General features: G+C 35.4%; 1 protein-coding gene across 3 annotated transcripts in view; it reads left to right on the top strand.

Annotated features, from left to right (window-relative positions):
- Positions 1-23395, top strand: part of PDE1A (phosphodiesterase 1A, calmodulin-dependent) — a 421413-nt gene that overhangs the window by 59966 nt on the left and 338052 nt on the right. The window contains exon 2 of one of the 3 annotated variants that reach the window (XM_012000056.1): positions 12653-12714. The exons of the other annotated variants lie outside the window; for them this stretch is intronic. The gene's annotated coding sequence lies outside the window, so the exon portion shown is untranslated. The remainder of the gene's footprint in view (positions 1-12652; positions 12715-23395) is intronic. 3 annotated transcript variants of the gene reach the window in all.

The following is a 23395-nucleotide window of genomic DNA, read 5'->3' as shown; positions in this document are numbered from 1 at the left end:
TCTTCATATTCTATCTTTTTTATATTATTAAGGAAAAGCAGTAACCTGATAGAACATGTCTATATCATCAAGAGGACTAATGTAATAAGCATCTATTTGTTATTGGTCTTTTATTCTTTCATTTTTATGTTACTGTGTTCCAGTTCTGTATCTTCATTTTTATGGTAAACTTGCCTAAGCTCCTTTTTAAATAAATGGATCGCTGAAAATTAGAAAACTAGAAAAATAATGTTATTTAATTCTGATAAGCTTTGATTCTACTTTTGCTATCCTGCAGCATTCTGCATTAACTTTATTAAATCAGAATTAATTTTGAGACTCAAGTAAATATCCTAATCAGCAAAGCAGTGTACTGTCTATTAATCAAAATAATGTGTGCATTATGAAACAACATGCTAAGATGGGTAACACTACTTTTATTTATTTATTTATTTGAGACAGAGCCTCACTTTATTGCCCAGGTTGGAGTGCAGTGGGGATCTCAGCTCACTGAAACCTCTGCCTCCCGGGTTCAAGTGATTCTCCCGCTAATTTTTGTATTTTTGGTAGAGACGGGGTTTTGTCATGTTGAATAAGCTGGTGTTGAACTCCTGACCTCAAGTGATCCACCCATCTCGGCCTCCCAAAGTGCTAGGATTACAAATGTGAACCACCCCGTCCAGCCTTAATTTTAAAAATATAATTAATTCTAATAATAGTTAACCAACCTGAGGATACAGAACATACATGTTTATTGCTGTGATATTTCACCTGTAAAAGATAATTGGTCGCAATATAAAAATAACCCTTTTAAAATTAATATAATATTTCTTTTTGTGCTCATGTATAAAATTTCTTTTGGAGATAAAATTAAAAAACTTGTTCTTTTCTCATATAGCCTTAAGTTTACCTAGTTTTAATTTCTGTCAACATCCTACCTCCTCAAAACTTTTACTTTGTTATCTTAAAAACAAAGTTAAAAACTATGTTATCTCAAAAACCAATGAAGAGAAATTCATTGTATAACATTTTGGTAAACAAGCAGTTAAGGATTTTGAAAGGGCTCCATTTGCATTCTAGTACTTTCTGCTAGTATATGGCCTAAGGAAACTGATAAAACAGTTTTAATAAGTGAAACAAAGTGAAGCTGTATATTAGCCTCATTAAAGGCAAGAGAGTTGAGAAAAAGATCTGGTATGTTTGAGAAGTGTTTTGTGGTCCTTTATGTTGGAAGAAAGAATGAATAACCTGTGTTTGTTTCCTAAGAGATAATATCAGTCGCAAAAATATAACCCTAGCTCTCCCAGAATATATCAGGAATACAAACTATTAAAGTAATAATGAGAATGGTAAAGCTATAGTCTGGCTGTGGATTCCAGACCTTTCAAGCTGTTTGGATGACAAATCACTTCTCAGTTTGCAAATTCACTCCCCTTAGTGAGATACTGTATATAAAACACAATGCCTGATTTGAAAGGTTTGGGCAGAGGAATGGGGACACCCTCAATTACTTCACTTTTCTTTCCCTGTCTTGCCTCCATGAGTGGGGCTATCAACACTGTGTCACCTGATGGCCTCAGTCTGCACCTGTTGCTGCTGTCCCAGATGGCCCTGATCTTGGTCTTTTTTCCTGAGGTCTTATCTTGACAGCACAGATGTGGAAGTCATTCCATTCCTGAAGTCCATTGTTGCCATACTTGTTGAAGTAGTTGAAGGTTCTGTCGTCTTACTTGGCTCCTGAAAGTGTCTAAGCTTTTACTTTACCTTTTCAAGAAGGTGTAGACAGGTCCTTGAGGGAGAAGCAGCTACCTAAAGAGAAACACAGAGAGCTACCTCTAAAAGTGCTGTGACAAGAGATAACCCAGAATGATGTCTAGCCACACTGACTCTTTTCTCTCAGATATGATCCATTTCCCATTTAGAGAGAGACTGTGGCAGTGTTTATCTTCCCTTTTGTGAGGAGTCTTAATTTCTGTATGTCTGAGTCCAGTTTTCTACATAACTTTTATTTTTTTCTTGGAATTCTATGTTGTCTTCATGTAAGTAAGATTTTATAGCATCAACTTGGGCAGTTGAGTGTTCTTGGTCTTCTTCTCCTTACCCTTTTTTTTGAAGGAGTAAGCCAAGGAGTTTTATTAGGGTATATGTATATATAATTGTCTTCATATTCTATCTTTTTTATATTATTAAGGAAAAGCAGTAACCTGATAGAACATGTCTATATCATCAAGAGGACTAACGTAATAAGCATCTACTATGTGCTTTATAATAATCTCATTTAATTCTCACAAGATCCTTAAAAATTAGGAATGTACATTTTACAGGTAAAAAACACCAAGGTTCAGAGGAGTTATGTGACTTGATCAAGATTACATGCTAGTTATGAATGGAGTCCATGTTCAATTTTGGTGCATTTTGTTGGACCCCAAAGTGCATCCTCTACTTCCAGGGCAGCTTTTGGCTGCCTTAAGTAAATGACTTCTCCATTACTGAATAGCCTACTTTGCTGCTGCGCATGATGCCAGAGGCATTCCTATTAGTCCTTTCCTTTGATAAACATGTTTACAAATACATTTTTTTCTCACTCAGAGCCTTTCATAGCTGAAGTGAAAGAGTAAAACTTTTGTCATAGTAAAATACCTAGACCCAAGTAAATATTGACTCTACATGGTTATCCATCACTTTACACAAAGTACGTTCATAATATATACACACCAAACAAATGTTTATATTGAATTTAAAGAACGCTTATATACTGTTGGAGGGAGTGTGAATTAGTTCAACCATTGTGGAAGATATTGTGGTGGTACCTGAAAGACTTAAAGGCAGAAATACCATTTGACCCAGCAGCCCCATTACTGGGTATATACCCAAAGGAATATAAATAATTCCACTATAAAGATACATGCATGTGTATGTTCACTGTAGCACTTTTCACAATAGCAGAGACATAGAATCAACCTAAATGCCCATGATGATAGACAGGATAAAGAAAATGTGGTACATGTACACCATGGAATACTATACACCCATGAAAAAGAAGAAGATCATGTTCTTTGCAGGAACATGGATGGAGCTGAAGGCCATTATCCTTAGCAAACTAATGCAGGAGCAGAAAACCAAATACCTGATGTTCTCACTTACAAGTGCGGCTAAATTATGAGAACACATGGACACATAGAGGGAAACAACACACACTGGGGCCTATCAGAGGGTGGAAGGTAGAAGGAGGGTGAGGATCAGGAAAAATAACTAATGATACTAGGCTTAATACCTGGGTGATGAAATAAAGGATACAACAAACCTCCATGACACACGTTTACCTATGTAACAAACCTGCACATGTACCCCTGAACTTATAATAAAAGAATTTTTAAAAAAGTAAAAATCAATAAAATTTTAAAAAGCTCATGTATGGGTCTGGATACTAAAGGTAGCTTTTTATGTTAAAGAAGTTCTTCCCAGGTTCTAAATGTATTTATTTAAAAAAATGTTTTGTTTTTGTTTTTTGCCTAAAGAAAATCTTTATTGTGAGAAACGACAGATCAGATTTGGTTTAGAAGGTCTGTGAATTTAATAGCAGTTGTGCTAGAGTTGATTATGTGGAAATTAGCTTTTCTATTTGTATATATTCATGGGTGCAAGTGCAATTTTGCTACATTGATATACTGCTCTGTCATGAAGTCGGTCTTCAGTGCATCCATAACTGGAGTAATGCACATTGTACCCACCAAGCAACCTCCCATCACTCACCCCTCCTCATCCCTCATACCCTTTCAAGTCTTCGTTGTCCACCATTCCACACTCTGCTTCTATACGTACACATTATTTAGCTCCCACTTATGAGGAGAACGTGCAATATTCGTCTTTGTGTTTGAGTTGTTTCACTTAGGATTATGGCCTCCAGTTCCATCCATGTTGCTGCAAAAGACATGATTTTATTCTTTTTTTGTGGCTGAATAGTATTTCATTGTGTCTATATACCACATTTTCTTTATCCAGTTATACATTGGACACTTAGGTTGATTTCATATTTTGCTATTGTGAATAGTTCTGTGATAAATAGACAAGTACAGATATCTTTTTGATGTAATGATTTTTCTTTTCCTTTGGGTAGATACCAAGTAGTGAGACTGCTGAATCATATGGTCATTCCATCCTCAGTTCTTTGAGAAATCTCCATACCGTTTTCTGAAAAGGTGGTACTAATTTACATTCTCACTAACAGTGTATAAGTTTCTTTCTTTCCACATCCTCTCCAACATGTTAATTTTGTCTTTTTAATATTAGCCATTCTCATTAGTGTAAGATGGTATCTCATTGTGGTTTTAATTTGCATTCATCTGATTATTAGTGATGCTGAACATTTTTTCATATGCTTGTTGGACATTTGTCTTTTTAAAAAATATAGTCTATTCATCTCTTTAGCCCACTTTTAAATGGGATTGTTTGGGAACTTTTTTGTTGTTGTTGAGTTGTTTGAGTTCCTTATACATTGTGGATGTTAGTCTCCTGTTGGAAATATTTTCTCTTTCTAAATGGATTTTAAAATAAAAAAGTTTAGAGGAAGAGTGTCTCATGAAACTCTTTTAGCCATCATATTGCGAACCATTGACTTCCTTGTTGACATTCACTGAAGAGTTGGAACACCATTCCTATTCAAGAAAGTTTTCAACAAAAAAATTCTTAAAAAAGAAGGAAATGATGACGTAAAAATTCTCTTTCCAAAGTCCAGTGTAATAAAGTGGTGTGTAGTACATAGCATCTTAATGTGTAAAAGGAATTGAGTTGGTATATCTTGGAGACGAAACACTTAGAAAACTTTTACCTTATCTTCTATGCTACACTCAAAAACTAGTTTCATTTTAGTCAAAATTTGAGAAGCTATAATTCAAGAGACTTCTATATTTTGCTTTTTTTAAGTTGGGCTTCTTGTGAGAACATCAATAATTGCACTGTGTATAAAAGGTTCTTCAGAACATCTAATGATTGTGGAACTAGGTGAGGTCAGTTCTGTGGTAGGCATAGGGAAAGCTTCTTGCTCATACTTTTCATCTGCCTGACATATAATACCTTTGTGATATGTTATCCATTTTATTAAATAAACAGTTATTGAAATGTATCTCTTCTTTATAACTTCTAAGTGTTCTAAAGCCACATGACTATGGATTATAGCTGATGGCCTTAGAGAATATTTTTGCTCTAATATAAATGTGTTGGTCTGTAGAGCAAGTTGACTTTCATGTTACCACCTAAAAAATTTAGTTCACTAAATTTTGAAGATTGTCATTTGCCTACTCTCTGTTTTTTAGATAAGTGTATATAATTTTAACTATTTGAAATGTTATTCCACCTACGTGCGGTAGTTAAGTACAAAAATCACTTAGAACACAGACAAGGTAATTCATGAAAAACAAATTGCTATATCAAAATAGTCATAGTATCTTTATAAAAATGTGAAGTCTAATATCATCTCCCACTGGATTGAGCCTAATGTTCCTTGTGCAAAACCTTTCTTCTAAGTGTTCTATAACAGAGTAGAGATTCTCTTCACTCCATGACTGTGTTCATATGTAGTACCTATTTGCTGTTCCATGAACAGTGCATACTGTCTCTTGCATCTACCCTCATTTCACAGGATGACTTCTTCCCATTCTTAATATCTCAATTTATAGAGACCTACTTTCAGAATAGATCCTGGATTGCAAGACAGTAGTGGAGACCCCTCCACTTTGAATATACAGATTCCTGTATTTATTTACTGACTTCACAGTGTTATCATGTCTTTATTGAAATTTCTTATTTCTCTCTCTTATGAAACTCTAAGTTCCTAGAGACGAACTGTCTTCTTGTTTACTGTTAAGTAGCTATTTCTATAATAGCTTTTGCTAGAGATTTAGCTGCTCAAAATTATTATTTGGAGAATTGAATTAAACTGAACATTTAGAATGCTAGAAAGCATTGAGACTTACACCATTGAGTTTGATGTTAGCTGTAGTTTTTCATAGCTGCACTTAATCAGGTTAAGGATATTCCTGCTAAGCTCTAGATTTCTTAGTTTTTATTATGAAATGTTGGTCTATTTTGTCAAATTCTTTCACTAAATTTACTGAAATGGTTGCATAAACACCTCATTTCATTACACTTTGCTTTGCTGTAACTTCACAGATATTGTGCCTTTTATAAATTAAAAGTTTGTGGGAACCCTTTGTTGACCAAGTCCACCAGTGCCATTTTTCCAACAGCATGTTTTCACTTAATGCCTTTCTCACATTCTGATAATTCTTGCAACTATTTCATACTTTTTCATTACTGTAATATTTATTATGATGATCTGTGATCAATAATCTTCGTTGTTACTGTTGTCATCGTTATGGGGTGCCAACGACATGCAAATAAGACAGAGAACTTAATAAATGTTATGTGTGTTCTGATTGCTCCCACTGACCAGCTGTTCCATCTCTCTCTTCCTCTCCTTAGCCTCCCTGTTCCCTGAAACAATATTGAAATTAGACCAATTAATAACCTTTCAATGGCCTCTATAGCCTCTAAGTGTTCAAGTGAAAGGAAGAGTTGCATGTTTCTCACTTTAAATCAAAAGCTAGAAATGATGAAGTTTAGTGAAGAAGGCACAATGAATGCCGAGATAGGCTGAAAGCTTGGCCTCTTGCACCAAACAGTAAGCCAAGTTGTAAACACAAAGGAAAAGTTATTGATGGAAATTAAAAATGCTATCCTAGTGAACATATGAATTACAAGAAAGCCAAACAGCCTCATTGCTGATATGGAGAAAGTTTTAGTGGTCTGGATAGATGATCAAACCAGCCACAACATTACCTTTACTCAAAGCCTAATTTGGAGCAAGGCCCTAATCCTCTTCAATTCTATGAAGGCTGAGAGAGATGAGGAAGCTGGAGAAGAAAAGTCTGAAGCTAGCAGAGGCTGGTTCATGAGGTTTAAGGAAAGAAGCTGTCTTCCTAACATAAAAGTGCAAGATGAAGCAGCAAATACTGATGGAGAAGCTGCAGCAAGTTTTCCAGAAGATCTAGCTAAGATTATTGATGAAGGCGGCTACACTAAAAAATGGATTTTCAGTGTAGATGACACAGATTTCTATTGAAAGAAGATGCCATCTAGGACTTTCATAGCTAGAGAAGAAAAGCCAGTGCCCGACTTCAAAGCTTCAAAGGCCTGGGTAACTCCCCTGTCAGGAGTTAATGACAGTGGTGACTTTAAGTTAGAGCCAGTGCTCATTTACCATTCTGAAAATCCCAGAGCACTGAAGAATTTGGGTAAATCTACTCTGCTTCTATTCTAGAAATGGAATAATGAAGTCTGGATAAGAGTACATCTGTTTACAGCAAGGTTTACTGAAAATTTTAAGCCCACTATTAAGACCTACTGCTCAGAGAAAATGATTCATTTCAAAATATTACTGCTCATTAGCAATGCATATAGTCACCCAGGAACTCTGCTGGTGATGTAAATGGAGATTAATGCTGTTTTCATGCCTGGTCACACAACATCCATTCTGAAGCCATGGACCAAGGAGTAATTTTGACTTTCAAGTCTTATTATTTAAGAAATACATTTCATGAGGCTGTAGCTGCCACAAATAGTGATTCTTCTGATGGATCTGAGCAAAGTAAATTGAAAACCTTCTGGATAGGATTTGCTATTTCAAATCCCATTAAGAACATTCGTGTTTCATGGGAGGAGGCCAAAATATCAACATTAACATAAAGAGTTCAGAAGTTGACTCCAACCCTCATGGATGACTTTGAGGTGGTTCAAGACGTTAGTGAAGAAATTGACTCCAGATTTGGTGAAAATAGCAAGAGAACTAGAAGTAAAAATAGAGTCTGAACATGTGGCCAAATTACTTCAATCTTGGAATAATATTTCAAAGGATGTGGAGTTGCTTTTTATGGATGAGCAAAGGAAATGGTTTATTGAGATGGAATCTACTTCTAGTGAAGGTGCTATGAACATTGTTGAAATAACAACGGATATAAACTTGTACATAAACTTAGTTGAGAAAGCAATGGTGGAGTTTGAGAGGATTGACTTCAATTTCAAAATAAGTTCTACTGTCAGTCAAATGCTATCAAACAGCATTACATGCTACAGAGATATCTTTTGTGAAAAGAGGAGTCCATTGATGCAGCAAACTTCATTCTTGTCTTATTTTATGAAATTGCCACAACCACCCCAACTTTCAGCAACCACAACCCTGATCACTCAGCAACAATCACACTGAAGTAAGATTCTCTATCAGGAAAAATATTATGATTCACTGAAGACTCAGATAATCGTTAGTATGTTTTAGCAATAAAGAAATTTTAAATTAAAGTATCTATGTTGTTTTTCAGGCATAATGGTATTTCACACTTAATAAATTACCATAGATTGTAAACATAACTTTTATACATAGTGCAAAACAAGAAAATTTATGTAACTCACTTTATTGGGACGTTAGCTTTATTGTGGTGGACTGAAACTGAACCTGCAATGTTTCTGAGGTATGTCTATGTATGGTTTTCTCTCTTTGTTGAAGTAATATGGCTAATTACATTGATTAATTTTTGGATATTAAATAAATCTTACATTCCTATGACAAACATCTCTTTGGTAATGATATATAATCCTTTTTACATAATGCTCAATTTGATTTGCTAATTTTTTTTACAGTTTTAATCTCTGTTTTCAAGTGATATTAGTCTGCAGTTCTCTTGGGTTATATTTGTTTGGCTTTGGAATCAGGATAATTCTGGCTTAATAACATAAATTGGGAATTTTTTTCTAATACTCTAATCTCTGAAAGAGTTTGTGGATGATAGTTACTATTTTTCCCTTAAATGTTTAATATAATTCCCAATTGAAGCTATCTGGGTCCAATGTTTTCCTTTTGGGAAGGTTTTAATTACAAACTAAAATGTTTAAATTTAATATAAAACTGCTCAATTTTTAAAAATGTTCTTCATGTGATTTTTAGGAATTTCCCATTTCATTTAGGTGCAAAATTTATTGGCACAAAGTTGTTTGTAATATCTTCTTCATATCCTGCAATTTCCTTATTTTCCTTTTAATGTCCATAGAATCTGTAGTGAGGTGGTCTCTTTCATTCCTGATATTGGTAATTTTCTTTCCTCTCTCCCTCTTTCCCTTCCTCCCCACTCCCTTGTTCTCTCCCTCCCTTCTTTCATTCCTCTTTTCTTCTTCCTTTTTTCTTTCCATCTTTCTTTCCTTCTTTTCTTTTCTTTTATCCCTTCCTTTTCTTTCTTTCTCCTTCACAAGATATAAGCTACGCATACACTTTAATCTCTAGTTGCCCTTTTAATCTAGTGAGCCTAGCAGCTCAAAAGACAAATCCTAAGAGCTCCTCTTACTTTCACCTGTATGGGAAGAGCAGAGTTGATTTTTCTCTAGGCTTCTATTCAGCAAAACCGTGTCCATGCCCTGTTGCCTTTTCAAAAATAAGGATTCCCATGAGAAGAAAGAAGGCACTAGTTAGGAAAAAGAATAGAACTTTGGTTTACTTCACAATTCTAACCAACAGTTCCGCCTCCCGTATAATGATCCATTTGTGTGCTCTTTTTGGATGCTTCAGTGAAGAGCTCCCCCTCCTGAGAATGGAGTGGTGAATATGAGCAACACCCCTTCTTTGAGGATCTTACTGTTTATAGACCAGAATACATAGCTCTCTGTCTAGTATTCTAAGTCCTCTTCTTTCTGGTCTTCCCAACTTTCCAATGTTCTGTTTCACTGTTTCCATCCTCACCTCTCCAGGTGAGATGGTTTACTATTTTGCCAACACACTTTGTGGATTTATGTTTCTATGGCTTCACATTTGTAGTACCATTCCACTCCTCAATGTCCCCAATTTCTAATTTCTCTACGTTTTCTAGAACTAAAGCCCAGAGAGGTGGCAGAAGTTGATCAATGAGAGAATGAGAAAAGAAGACAAATGTAGGGTTTTTCTTTCCTAGCTCTAAGAGTTTGATTTTAATCTGGTGAGAAATAGGATGCCTTTTAGGTTCCTGGGGAAGATAACTCTTAGGAAGAAAATGTGGTCTGGGAAAGATAAACTCAATAAAACTCAATATCTTTAAATAGTAGGATAGAAGATGAAACTTGTGACAGGTACAAGAGCAAAGAGGATTGAGGTATTCAGGTTAGTTCAGAGGTTGTGGGACAAACAGAAACGTATGCATTTAAAGACATTATGAAGAAAACGAATGCTAAACACATTCAAGACCTTAGGAATAAAGAACTGGCGGGTTACACACATACACACAAAAGTGTAGGCAACACCTTAAAATTGTTTATTTAGATTACCCTAAATTGTATCATATTGTTTGGTATAGTAATTATTTATGTAATTTTATTTATTTTTACAAATATTTTTTGAATACTATTCTTTTCTGGCATCACTCTAGACACTGGGGCCACAAAAGTAAACTATTTATTTAATGAATTGACATGTTCTCATCATCAAAATGGATATGCCAAAATTTTATTAAGGCTTTTAGAAAAAATTGATTCTGCATAGTTATTTTTAAAAGATGAAGTAATAATCCTGATTTGGGGGATATTAAGAAATATCTTCCATGTTTGTCTGTGGATACCTAAATTCAGCAGACATGAAGTCAGTAAATATTTGTGTCTACTGGTCAAAAATTATTGCTTTAAACTACATCAAACATATTTTAAGGTTAATATTTTATGGAGTAATTTAGATAGTGCTATTCTCAAACATTATACTTGCCAAAGGACAGAATAAAGAAAATAAATGCTTTCTGAATCAAAGAGTATCTTATTTTCTACTTAAAAAATTTTGTAATTCCTGTGGTTCATTAGGAATTATACAACTCCTAATTGAATGTGTCAATATAATTGATTGAATATATCAATTTTTTTAAAAAAATTAAAAAATTTTTGAGACATTGCTCTGAATTGTTTTTTGAACCAAAGTAAATGGAGGTTCTCAAATTCCAATTCTTTTGTATTCATGTTTGAAAAGGAAAATTGTAAAAATTATTAGGCATAGACATTTACAATATTATTGGATGAATGCAAAGCTAGTTATTCCACTGTGATTTGAAAAGTAAACTTTAGGTTAGATTTTAAATATTTGGTAGTTCAAAATTGTCATCTCCCATTAAATTATTATTACTCAGTCTTTATGAAATAAAGGCACTGTTCCTTTCACTTGCCATCACAGTTTATTTTTTATAATTGTAAAGGATTAAGTCATATTAAAAAAAAACTGAGGTAATGTCAAGTTAACAAAACAGAGGTAGAAAAACATACTTTTAATATGGTTATATTTTAACATACAGTTAATATTTTTTAGTAGTGTTTAAGTCTCACTCTTTAATTAAATATTCTTTCAAAAACATTGATTGAGTGTTCACTGTATATCAGTAATTCTGCTTAGCGTGAGGCATACAGCAATGAAAAAAGCTAAAGGGTCTATGCACAGCAGTGCTTTTGTTCTGGTGGTCTCAGCACCCTGGCCTGAGTTGAGCAAGATTCCTATTAGGTTGGTTTAGCCAGAATCCCTCCTTATTGCTGATGTTTCTATTCACTGACCACCCTGACCCTGATGCTTGGCTATGAATTCCCACTTGCCTCTGATGTATTCAGAATTGAGCCTGATTCTATATTGATGTTTCTTTTCTCCCTACTGCAGTTGTCATAAATTAAATCTGATATATATATATATATATATATGTTTACCATGTTAGCTACTATCCAGCTCTGGTTTTTCTTTGACAAAGAAAATAAATCAGCTATAGAATGGAAATAAGAGGTTGGTGCATAGTCTATTTTAGGTAGGGTGGCCAAAACTCCTGGTGAGAGGTATTTGTTCAGTTTAGGCAGAATTCTCCTTACCCCTAATATTTACTTTTTACTAATTTCCCATGTATTGACCTGCACTCGGCTTTTTGGCTATAAATTTTCACTCATCTCTGCTGTTTTTGGAGTTTGGAGTAGGATATTTGCCCTATACACCACTGCAAGACCCCGTTGCAATGGTCCCTATACCTGTCACAATGGTCCTAAATAAAGTCTTTCTTACCATGCTTTAACAAGTATCATTGAATAATTTTTTCATTAACACTACTCAGAATTTCAGGTGAACAATTGTAGAATCTCCATGAGAGCCGTAGCCTAAAGTAAACATGGAAAATTTTGGGAATTCTAGATTCTTGGCATGGCTTGGCATAGGTGAACAGGTCAGGATAGGGGAGAGAGCTTTCAAAGGGTAGCATAGCCATCAGTGTGGCTCTGAATATCCATTCACTTATCTAACAGATAGAGTGAGAAGTGGGGCTGGCATAGAAGCAGTGCTTCCCTCGTCATTACCAGCTTCATATCCTTGCCAGAAATTTCTTTGCCAGGAGATAATTCTGTTACCATGGGCTCCTAGAAGTGTTCTTTGGCAGCCCTGGGTGAATCTGATTTCATGCTTATGCTTTTCCACAGCTTGTACTTGTCTATGATTTTGAAAATTAACTCTGAATTTGTAATAAGTGGTACATATTTTGCATATTATTTTAACCTTGCAGGGACTTGGACACCAATTATCTTTTATAGATTTGTTGATCAATATTAACAAAACATAAAATTTTTGCCTTGCAAAATGTACTTGTTCTTCCTCTTGTAGAGCTGTAGGTGAGTGGAAAGATCTTGAATTGTTCCTGCTATTCTTGACAGAAGAAAATAAAAGTATGTCTTCCACAACTCTTTTCTTATGGTAACCATTCTTATTTGAGGCTATCAAAATTGCAGCAGGTGATTTCTTTTCTAGTTGAAGTACAATGCAGCATAAATATTCTCTTCTTTCACACAAAGAAGTTTAAATCAGAGTGTGTTTGCTCTCTAAATCTAAGGGTTGAAGGCCAAGGGATAAGATATGCATAGTATATTTGTTGTGCTGTGAATACTGTAACATTCCAGGGGATTAGAGGCTAACTTTACAATAAATATTTGTTTTTTTAATGAACTAATATTTTTAGATACATTGAGACCCTTAGATTTTTTTTTTGTTTTTATATTTTATTTTATTTTATTTTATTTTTTGAGCTGGAGACTCGCACTGTCACCCAGGCTGGAGTGCAGTGGCGCACTCTCGGTTCACTGCAACCTCTGCCTCCTGGGTTCAAGGGAGCCTCCTGAGTAGCTGGGATTTCAGGTGCGTACCACCATGCCTGGCTAATTATTGTATTTTTAGCAGAGACAGGGTTTCTCCATGTTGGCCAGGCTCTTCTCGAACTCCTGGCCTCGAGTGATCCACCCGCTTTGGCCTCCCAAGGTGCTGGGATTACAGGTGTGAGCCACTGCACCCGGCCTACCCTTAGAATTGTAGTTATTTTGTTAATACAATGCAGAAAATTTATCATAAGAAAAATATAATTAGCATTTGATTTTAAAACTCATAAAACAGATCATGAATAACATCATCCCTTTTTTACTTTTATTTTAAAATTTCAAAAAATAAAAAAAATGTTTCAAGGTTTTGATATTTTTGAGTTTTTAAAAAATCAGTAGCGAAAACTAATCCTAGTATTTCTTGTTGGGGAGGGGACATATGTGTCCCCTCTCACTCCAGTACTGCCTCTAGGGCTCCCTGTTTAGCCCCTTTTTTTCCTTATCCTTCTCTTAAGGTGGAAGTATGCTAATCTGACTAGTCAATATCTTAAGAAAATTGCTGAGAACCACTGCATGCTAAAAGGCAAGGCCCGTGCTCTGTTCCTTCTTTTTCCCTTCTTCATGCACAGAATGAGTAGGTTAGCCTAAACATGGCTGTCCTAGTCACTTGTCCCTCTCCATAATCAAGCCTAAGCCTAACAGACTGTTAAATGCCAAGAGTTTGGTTTGAGGATACTAATCAGAACTCAGTCCTGCTTTTAAGATATTTACATATTTTAAAGAGAATGAGCCCCCTTGGTTTAATCCAGCAAGCATTGTCTATCTTGCTGGATTAACAGATGAGCATGCAACACAATCAGAGCTATAAGACACAAGAGAAATTTTTCTGGGGCTTCTGGGAAAAACTAGTTTAGGTCTTTCTTCTACTGGATTTGTGAGTATGAAGAGGTGAGAATAACCTTTTTGCTGCCAAGGAGATCCACCATGAGGATGAGTCTTACAGGGGAAAGGACAGCTGAGATACACAGTGGAAACAAATCTCGATGATATTATTTAAAACTCTGAATCAAACCACAGCTGAAGAAAGCACCAACACTGGAATCTTCATTTATAGGTCCTGCATATTTCCCATTTTTCTTTGAGTCAGGTTGAGTTCTATTTCTGTCACTTGCAACATACAGGACGCTGTTACAGGGGAATGTAGGACGGTTAGATTGTGCACTCTATGGGTTATGAGATGGCTGGTGAGGGATTATTGGTTGCCGGCTCAACTAATAATGATGGGATATTTTGTTTCCCATTTGGTTATTATTCCCAAGTGTATCACTCTTGGATACCTTATATGGGAGAGAGATGGGAGAGTCAAAGTGAATAGCAGGGCAGATTCAACTTTCCTGGTTGTAAAGGTGTTTAGGTGCATCAGACATCCATGCTTTATCCTGAATAATATGGCCCAAGGTTTTTAAATTTTTTTGATGGAAAAACTTAGTTGACAATATTTAAATATTTCTTTTTATGGCTGTACAATATATTATTTCATGTAATGAAATCATATGTGCCAGAGTGGAAGTGGTTGAATTTTATTTTAGTTTTTCGTATTCCTTTCAGATTCCTATAGTTCTACACTGTAAAATAATATTTCCTAATGAATACACCTCAGAACTCCAGGCTCATAAACACTTCATGAGAAAAAGATTCCATGGCCAAAGAAGTCTGTGAAATGCTGCATATGAGGTCACCTTCTGACCACTCATAGGGCACTTTAGTATATTAAAAACATTGGCAAATAGTAAAGAAGCTTATTTCTTTTTTCCTTAGTTCATTTGACCACGAATTCTCTTCCCTTTCAGCTCTCCACTTTTTTCTTTCCTTGTAATATCAAGTGGAGGAGAGTGGGTTAAATAAGAATGCTACTCTTAGGTTGGTACAAAAGTCATTGCAGTTTTTGCCATTAAAAACTACAATTACTTTTGCGTCAACCTAATACAATGATAACATTCTCTCTCATTGAAAACCTGATATTTTCTAATTTGTAGTTATAGTTATTCAGGAGAATGGCTTATTCCTTTTGTTCAAATACAATGGAACATTAGAGGCTCTATTCTTTTTAGTTACTCTTATTTATGCATACTTAATCCAATTCTATCCACCAACAATCCTACTTGAACTCTGGTTTCATACATGAAAGAAAAGTCATCTTTAGTAAAGCAAAGGAAACAAGGCAAATGCAATATTAAAGTTACATACAGGTTGCAGTCAGGGTGTGGTGGTGCACAGCTGTAGTTACTCTCAGATACTTGGGAAGCTGAAGCTTCCAAAGTATCTTTGAGGATTCCAAGAATCCTCAAAGAGGATTCTTTGAGCACAGGAGTTAGAGGCAAGCCTGGGCAACATAGTGACACCTCATCTCTTAAAAATATGTTACATATAGGTAATATTCTATGGGATCAGAAGGCTTTTAATGTTCTTGAATGAAAGGTTGAGCTGGTGATGGAAAGTAACATTGGGGAAGAGAGGCTTGATCTATCTTGAGGGTTGAATGTGCACCTGTCACTGAAGATGCTGCTGGGAGTATTGAAAAAGAGAGGACCTGTGACTGAAGGCTTCAAGGTATAAGATATTCTCTTGCCTCTGAGGGACAAAGATAACAATAGTTGGATTGATGGATTTTATGCAGATTTATTTTTTAGGAAAGTCACTCTTGTGGTAGGTTGGAAGAGGGATTGGAATGAATGAGCAAGATGTTAAAAGAGGTAGTATCAATTGTGGCCATGGACTAAATAACAACAATGAGGAAGAAGGAAGAAGAAAAGATGACTTGGCAGTTATCAGTGAATGGAGATTGAGGTGGCTAAGAAGTGGGTTCTTTGACTTTAAGGGTTTAAAGTGGAATAATATGATAAAAACAACTAAGTATTTATTGAGCTCCTGTTTTTACTAGGTGCTAAGCACCATGGGAAGATCACTATTCTCTAGAATCTTAGAGTTTTGAGAAAAAAAAAACAACGCTGAAATACTGTGAATGCTACAGTGGATATTCATTAGGGGTTTTTTGGCTGCTTACATTCCATCCCCTTTGTAGCCTTCCCCATTGAATGTTGGTAGTTATTCCTGTTATGGAAGCTAAAGGTGGCCGGATATTCGCTCTCCTTCTTCATTTCCTGGCAGCTAGAGTTCCTTTAGGGTCCTAGGCTTAGTCAACTGATGCTCTTGAGCAGATTCAGAATGTGAAGTTACTGATGGGAAGGCATTGAGTGGTTACAGATCATTTGTGGATTAAGAGTGCAACCACCCAGTATCATTTTAGTAAATTCCTTTTCTGACCAAGTTTCACCTGACAGATATAAACACAGGCGTTAATGAATACAAGGCAGAACATAAAACTTGATTTAGGAGAATAAGAAAGGGAGAACTTTAAAGCCTGCTGTTAGAATTGAAGGAAATTCTTATGGTTCAACTTCCTCTCAATATCTACTGGAGGGAGCCTTCTCAAGGGGCAGTCTTATAACATTCTCTCCTCTGGAAACTTAGATTATATAGGTTCTCTGAACTTCTCTCTTAAGATGTTAAGCATTTAGTGCTTTGTATTAGGACTTCTGTCTTTGACGTTGGTGCTTCAAAATTTCATTAACGAAATATTAACATTTTACGAGAACCCTCTACCAGTTTGTTGAGATTAATTTAACAGCCACTAATAGGTATAGGTATTATTTATCTTAAAGAGATGAATAAAAATTGTGATAAACCAAATTATTATTAAAATCATAAAATACTTCATGAGTTCAGGCAACAGATTGCTATTGTGTTTATTATGTTAATGTGAAATGCTTTTACTATATTGTGTAAGAATAAAAAAAGAACAAGAGAAGATATTGATAAGCTTAAAGAGTCATCTTTAGAATATGATAGATGAAAATCTGGACCACAAATGGCTAGAAGAGTGGATTGGCACAGTTATCTGTGCAATTATCAGAGCACTTAGCAACATTTTAATTAGTGGGAATTTATGGTGGCTTAAATTGGTTTTGCTGTTCAGTGTTTTAAAAAAGTGGTTGGCTACAGCTTTGACCTCCCCCACATTTTGCTTTGTTAAGAAAAACTCTTCAAATAAGCATATTTTCCCAATCAGAGGCAGGGTGATAAAATAAAATGAGTATAAGATTGAGCTGGGAATGCTGGGACTTAGTCTTGAGTCTGCTACTTCCTGTAATCATCTCTGCGCTTTAGTTTTCTCGATTACACTCAAATGGACCCTCTTTATTTGCTTTAGAGCATTATTGTTAATTAACACCAGTTATATCACTCTGGTCACTCTATATCCCCCTCACATAGCCTGTTAATTCCTATAGTTCTTATTGTACCTGACCTATTACTGAATTTTTCCCATCCTGAGTTAGAATGGAAGCTCCATGGACACAGGGACTTTACACATTTTGTTAACTTCTTTTTTTCAAAAGCACATGGCAGTGCCTGCCACAGACAATGCACTGAATATAATTTAGGTAATAAGCAATGAAAATGTTGCTTTGTTTGTTTTTTATTATGAATGCCTTTCTTGGGAGGCTTGTTACAGATTGGGGGTTAGTTCCAAAGTGTTGGATTTGAGGAAGCCTTCTCATATTTGATTGATGATCTTAGTTTGTTTGTTTCCCACTGCACCATAGTTATTCCACATTATCTCAAGACAAGACCAGTGGCATTCTCCTAAAATTGTCATTCAAGCTACTTGCTGTAACTACTGTTGTAAATATGTATCTCAATATCATGTATTTTTTATGTACATTTGCTAATATTGATGCTTTATAGAGGACTGTTTCCCTTATCAATAGAGGAATGTATAGCATAAATTTTACTTTGCCCAACACAAGTCATAAATAAAGCTACATCTTAAATAGAATCTAATGAATTGTTAATGCTCGGTATTTATCCCCTCATTAAACCAAACCTATTTTTACTGTAACCATTTTAAAGTTCTTCCCTTTACCATAGCTGTTATTTATCCAGTTATTGTATGTGGAGAAATGGTCCTTCATACAACATCAAAAACAATATATAAGTCTAAAGCACTTCCTAGAGTTATTTCTGCTGAGTACTGCTTGTCAGTACATGCTTTTTTGTAAGATAATTTACTTACATAAGAGTGAAGACTTTCTATTTTGAGGTTTGCCAGTCATCACTCTATTTTAATCATCATTACCAAAACCATACATCAGCACTAATCTACTTTGGCATTGTACTGTCCAAAGGACCTTTCATAGAACTGTAGACTTTCAGAGTTGGAAGTTGACTTGAAGAATCTAGAATGCTTAATTACCATCTATAAACTTAATTCTTTTCCTGAGATTTTTATCTAGTCTTTTTTGTTTACACACAGATTTAATTGTTTGCAGGCAGATGGCTGAAGAAATCTTGCTTATTTACAGTTTTCTACCTGTTTAACTAAGTGCTTAATATAAACATATATGATAATTGAGGAAAATGGCCTACTATATTGTATGCAGGTAATTTCATGACAAGGTCAGTAAAATAAGAGGTCATCAGCTAATATTTAGGAATATTTTAGAGTATAAAAATTTTGCAAAAAGATTCCAGCAGGACAGAAAATTCCTTGTATTGTCTGAATCAGTAAGCTTCTTTTCTGCCAAGAAAGTGGAATTGTTTCTTGAGATAGAGCACACCCGGCCCGGAAGCATGTACGCATCCTAACAAGAAAGGGAACGTGTGCCAACCTGATCAGTCCACACTGACTGGTTTTCAGTGTTCTCAAAGGCATTCAAACTTACCGTTAGGAAATGTTTAAAAATGCTGGGGGATGTTTTTATGCTTGTTCCAATGATTAACCACAGGCATTAAGATGTGAGATACTATCCATCCTATATAAAACATTGTATCTTTCCTGCAAGAATTTTAAATTCCTCACCAGACATTTGTGTAGGAGAAAACCTGTTTATATTTATTGGAGCCTAGAGACTAATTTGATTTTACATATAAACACACATGCACATTTTTTGGCAGTTGTAGTATACACTGATTTTCCAGGAATGCTACTATTGTACATATTGATAAAAGATAGAGGATTGTATTTCTGTGTAGTTTAAAATTTCCCAGAGTTACTCAGTTGTATCACATCACTAATGTCATCATGATATTTGAGTCAAGAATCCTTCATTGCTGTCCTTTTCTGCATGTGTAGCTGTTGTGCTCACGGTGACTGGTTCAATTGTTTGAATACTTCAGAATCTCTAAGTGTCATTCTGCCTGAATGCTAATATACAGAAATTAATATTATTTTATTATACTACTTTTATTTAGGCATTACACAGCTAAGGTATTATATTGATTCAAAAGTTTATATGGGTAGGTTATGTCATTTATAAAATTTAGGCTAATAAAGGGAGCACTATGAAATAGTTGTTATTTAAAAGGTCTTTGTGTCAATACAGTGACTTTGAAACTAGTGTGTATCAGAGTCTCTAGAAGGTTTTGTTAAGATCCATATTGCTGCCCCTAGAACCACCACCCCCAACAGTTTCTACTTCAGTAGGCTTGGGAAGTGGGGCCAATTGTTTGCATGGCTGATAAGTTCCCTGGTAATGTGGATGCTACTGATCCAGGGACCACACTCTGAAGTGAACTAGTCTAATAGGTTAGAGAACCTGATTAGAGCTAGGCAACCCTGATGGCTAGTTGGGCAGCATTTTACATCCACATTGAGTTCACATCTATGTGGTTTCAAAGATATGAATTAGATCTGAATTTTCTTGAGTTAATTTGAATAAATGCATAGGTTTAATGGGTTGAAAATAACCTAAATATAATTTACTTTGAATAATCAGGACACACACATACTTGTTAGCAAATTCCTGTGTTAAAGTAATTCCCTGCACACAGATTCTTTTTTTTTTTTAATGAAGAAGTTCACAATTCTTTTGGAAAATAAGTAGACCAAATGGGCATCATGTGTCCAATTTGGCTGTGGAGTTGTCTTGTTGACTTTTTCCAGAACTGAGAAAAAAAATGGTCTGCATCAAGAGGTATCCCAAAAAGCTTTTTGAGCTCTTTCATCACCGTATCAGCTTTGTAATGAATGACTAATAATGATAGTGCCAAAACAAAGGAATTACCCCAATGAGGAGTCTTGCTACCACCAAGCTTTGCTGAGGTGGACAATGAAAATTTGAGCAGAAACTATAATTTATCTGATCATTTTTAGATCATAAAAATACATCGAGTCACTTCTGGACACACACAAAAAATTAGTCTCAGTAATGATATGCTTAGTTGAATGAAATAAAGTGTCTGTCTTCATTTAAGGTGAAGGGTTTTCTAACTGGTCAACTTGGATCTGTTTGCGCGGACTGTCCATGGCAAAAAAAGAAGTGAAAGTGCAGTCACCATCTGTTCTTTTTTCTTGGCTAGTACCTATTTACAGGGCCGCTTCATGTTTGCTTGACTGGATGTGGGGGCGGGGGGCGGGGGGCTGGTGGGGAGAAAAAGGTAAGGGTAGGAAAGTTATCCCTTGATTATTCTGGTTTTGCCGTGGTGATTACACACTGGCATTGCAGGGCTTTAGCAGACTTAAATGCAGCACATTTGAAGGTTACTGGCTCTCGAACTCTTGATCTGCAAGTCCTACTTTGATGGGCCTCCAGCTCACTGTGAAACATGAGGCAAGTTGTCACCTTTTTTGCTTGGGGGTTCAGTAGAAACTGAGATGGAAAATGCTTTAGTGCAACAGTCTGTTCCAGTAAAACCTAGTGGCCTTGTTCACTGAGCAGAGAAAAGATTTTGTGGATTAGTGGTGATCACAGAATCAAGGTGCTGGAAGTTAAACTGAACAAGTCCTAAACAACAAAGAAAACAAAACAAAAGCTTCAAAGACCTATGCAAATGAGACAGGAATTTAATCTTTGTTAGGACAAGAAAAGGTGTCTGTCTTGTTTGCTGCTTTGGAACCAGTGCCCAGCAGAAGTTCTAGCTCATGGTTGACACTGAATGGTGAATGAGAGAAAAAGGTAAAAAGGAAAGCAGAGGTGCTGGGAGGAAAGCAGTGCAGAGCAGAAGTAGTGAGAAAAACAAAGCCATGGAGGCAGCAGGAGAGAGGGGCAGCTCAGAGCTGCATGGGCAGCGCTACTGCACAATTCTGAGCATCCTCAGGTTGCTTCTCTTTCGGTGTTCTTGGTGCCATCAAAAGTTTAAGCAACTGGAGTTAGATTATGCAAATTCGCACTGACATGTGACCTCAGGTACCTGATTATGGCTTAAAAGAATAGCTGAATTCTTATTGGTAGAAGTATATCATACATTTCAGATTAATTTTTATAAAAAATGATTAACATTTTGAAAAAGGCTTAGTTACTTACACAGTTAAGTAAGGTACAGCATTTTCTGATGATGCCAGTTAATAGCAGAAATAGATCTGGGGAGTGTGCATAGTTTTGTCTTTTCATATATTCATATGCATAGTAATACTTTATGCATTTGTATATTTAAAATATTTTTAATAAAAAGAAAACTACCTTTCAAGCACATATTTCCATAGCATTGGTCATCTAAACAGGACTCAGAACCCAACTTTCACTAACTTCAATGGGAATTACAGAATACAGGCTTAAGTTATTTGTAAATTAAATTTGTCAGAAGGAAAGGACTTGCATATGGTGATTCATGTACTTTTGATATGTTCTCTATTGTTTCAGAAACTGCTACAACAAACAGTGCCAGCTGTAGATAACTACTTTTTTCCCTTTTTATAGTCCATATACATTAATTTTTGCAAATGTGAGAAATTCTTTTTTTTTCTTTGTGTCTTTTTTATATGTAGTGAAAAGCTACCAGGTCATACAGTGATGTTCATATAACATCTCTCTGATGAAGAAATTATAATTTCCAAAGCATGGCTCTTTGGAAATATGAAAAAGAGAACAATAGCTTTAAAAGGAACGAGCCTGATTTGATCTTAGCCAGTCTTGATTTAATCAAACTGCGGGGAATTTTCATTGCCCTAGTAATGTTGGTTTTTTCTTTTTAATAAAAGCATTTTTGAGGACTAGCTTGATGTCATTGGTATATTGTTTCCTACCATAAGCCAGTAAATTCACTTTCATGGGCAAATGCTTGCATTTTGGCCTCTGGGCTAACTGAGGCACATGACATGAGGTGGAGTCATAAATTGGCCAGCCCTGAATTCCATTCATGGAAGATTTCATAGCTTGTTTTTTCAGTTGGAAACTTTCTGGCTCGATGTGGCACTTTATGTCTCCATTTCTTCCATTCTTTTCCTTTTTCCATTCTCTCTTTCTCTCTGGTTAGTAAATATTGGTAGTGTCACAGTCTTTTGAAAATGTGATATGTGCTTGATGGTGCTTTTGTTTCCTTCAGTATTGAATAAAAGAGAAGGCAGTTGGCAGTAGGAGTAACTAAAGATAATACCAGTGGTGATAATGACGATAATGATTAAAAAGCCAACATTTATTGAGTGCCACTTGCTGTGTGCCATGTTCTATGCTCAGAAATTAATATATTTCTATTATTTTATTTAATCTTGACAACAACCTAAAAATAATTTTAGCTAGCACATTTTCTGTTGTAGTATTATAAATGCTTTACATAGATGATCCAAGTTGGTGTAATTTAGTTTGGTATAATAGCCAAAGTCTAATCATTAAAAAAATTTAAATTTAAATGCTACATATACTATAGAGGGGTCAAAATTCACTCTGATTCTCTTCGGTTATTAGGGCAGCCCTATGTAGTAGTAATTATTCTCAAGCCTATTTTAGTAATACGAAATCGAGGCAGAGAGATTTCAGAAAATTATCTGGTGGTCAAATAGCTAGTTAAGTAATGTAACCAACATTCAAATATGGGTCTCTTTCACATCTGATTTTATGAATACTAGGACTTTATGATTCTGTAGAATCATAGAAGTATAAATAGAAATAAAAGTAAAAATGTGAAAGAGTGAATGTTTAGTGTCTCTCAGAGAATGTGGAAAATAAGCCTGTATGGCATAAAAATCAGACAGAGGCACTTTCTCCTTTCAACCTGAAATGCCGTTGACAATATTTGAACTACAAACATCCTCCTTTGCTGAAGGAGTATAGGGAGAGGTAATGAGGTGAGGGAGGTTATTCTTATAGCCTTTCCTCATTTTTTCACTATTCATGATACAGAATGAATTTTTCCATGGAGCTGTTATTATGTCTTTTTCTTTCTTTCTTTCTTTCTTTCTTTCTTTCTTTCTTTCTTTCTTTCT

Source organism: Mandrillus leucophaeus, unplaced genomic scaffold, assembly GCF_000951045.1.
Source record: "Mandrillus leucophaeus isolate KB7577 unplaced genomic scaffold, Mleu.le_1.0 Scaffold614, whole genome shotgun sequence".
In the NCBI taxonomy this organism is placed as follows: domain Eukaryota; kingdom Metazoa; phylum Chordata; class Mammalia; order Primates; family Cercopithecidae; genus Mandrillus; species Mandrillus leucophaeus.
The sequence above is the reverse complement of the archived record's forward strand: the minus strand, read 5'-3'. Positions and strand labels throughout refer to the sequence as shown.